Here is a 2,030-nt window from a genome sequence, read left to right on the forward strand (position 1 = left end):
GTCGTGAATACCCTCAACTTGTTTGATATTATTCCTATGATAAAACTGACCCATAGCAGATTTTGTTCCAGAGCAGTTCAAAGTCCAGACTTAGCTTTTATTAAGGCAGGGACAAGGAGAAGCTTATGGATAACAATTCGTGTGGAGCTTGGCCAGTTCCTCTGTTCATGTGTGAGCTTTCAGTTCGTCTATTTATCTCTATTCAGTTCAAGTAGAGGATCCCTCGAATTCACCTCCTCTCGTTCTTTATCAAAAAATTATTTTCACTATTTGCAGCGAATTACAGTCTGAGAGTGGGAGTTTTATGTTGTACTCTCTACCTGCATAATGCATTTTGTAGTACTAGTAGTTTTAGAGATTTTTTGTGTTAAAAATGGTTTATGTATTTTGTAGTGTCGGTACTTAGGTAAAACATTAATTCAAATCTTCAAATTTTAAATAGTTCAAGTACATAAGGAACATAAGGAACATCAGTTAGTTTCTTGAATTTCGACTCCTTCAGTTTTTGGTCTTAACCAGTTTTTGTTGAAGTATATAAGGAACGACGCCTTCCACGACTCACCATGGACCGAGATGCGATACCTTGCGTACTACCACTGCTGCTGCTACATCCTGAAGAAAGGCATTCTTTCTACTTGTAACTAACTACTTGGAGCAAGGGAACGCTAGAAGAGATGAGGAATACATGGTGTCAGAGATGGTGCTCAGGAGGATCCATTCCATCTACTCTCTCGCCGACGACCGCCGACCGCAGCTGTTCGACGGTGGGGAGGGGTTCTGCTGTCTCGTTTCTCCGGCGAGACATCTATCATTTTGCAGGAACACGTATGAGCAAGCCGGTGCAGGCAGCGCAAGCAAGCATTGCCCTTTACTTTACCCCCGAATTTCTCCCAGAAATGGATATGGATGGATGCAGTGTCTCTTCCTGCAACTTGGCTCATGGCTAATGCATTGAATACTCATGGACACATTTCTCCGCCAAATTAACATGTGTGTTCCTACATTTGTTTGAGACATATAACAGTTGAAGGTTTTCTTGGTTTGAAAGAATAAATGCAAGGTTTGTTAGTGTATTATTTACAGTTTCAAATGGGACGATGAGGTAGCACTGAAACAAACTTAAACCTGTGCATACCTCTGAACAAATAAATAGCAGTGGTATATCTGGGATGGTTAGTACAGATGTGTATGTTGCTTCTCTTGAAGAGCTCGCCTATTTATTGATGCTTTTTGCTGGTAATGGTGCAGGATCAGGATAACCTCGATAGGTTACACATGTTGCTCATGAGGCTGATAGGTTCCACATGTTGCCCAGGAGTATACCCGTATGGAGCGGAGATGACAGTCGATCTTGTTGACAATTCTCAATAAAAATTATGGTGAAGTTGGCAAACGTCTGAATCAGATAGTGCATACCCATGTAAGTTCACTTGTCATTGAGCGGTTAGTTGAAGATTAATCATTTTCATAAATACTAAAGGTTTATGGTGCTAATACCCATTTCCTTCAGAAAAATTAACAGTTACAAGTATCTGCATTTTACTGAAAGTTCTTTGGTATAGCCCCATCTCCATCAAAGTAGAAGAGTACGTGTTGATTTTCTCTCCCTTGTTCTGATTGATATCATACAGAAGTTGCTACAGATGAATGAATATGGTGCAGTTGTTCCATTCATTATTTGGGCAGTGACCTGCTGTTTAAATCCTTTGTTTGCGGGGCATTTAAATCCTCCTTTGGCCTGGCTGGACACGAGTTTCAATAACTCTTGCACAAAAATTATGGGAAATTCCATGTTCTGAATATGACTTTTGAACTAAACAAGGAAGTCATCATGTACTGATTCTATTCATCAATCAGTACTTCTCATACATAATTTCAAGTGAGAAATGAGACATGCTAGTTCCTTATGATAATAATTTAGTAGTGCACCATATTATCGATAAAGATATGGAACAGATGTTTTCACCATGTTTCAGCCCCATATACTTGTAAAGTTGTAATCAACAGCTTACAACATGGTGTATTTCTTA

The 2,030-nt window shown here is 39.4% G+C and overlaps 1 long non-coding RNA gene across 1 annotated transcript; it reads left to right on the forward strand.

Annotated features, from left to right (window-relative positions):
- The first annotated feature begins 951 nt into the window (after positions 1-951).
- On the forward strand, positions 952-1,770 carry LOC125514272. Its single transcript, XR_007286335.1, has 2 exons — positions 952-1,420; positions 1,511-1,770. It is a non-coding gene; the product is annotated as an uncharacterized LOC125514272 (long non-coding RNA).
- The last annotated feature ends 260 nt before the right edge of the window (positions 1,771-2,030 follow it).

Source organism: Triticum urartu, chromosome 6 (genome assembly GCF_003073215.2).
Source record: "Triticum urartu cultivar G1812 chromosome 6, Tu2.1, whole genome shotgun sequence".
NCBI lineage: Eukaryota > Viridiplantae > Streptophyta > Magnoliopsida > Poales > Poaceae > Triticum > Triticum urartu.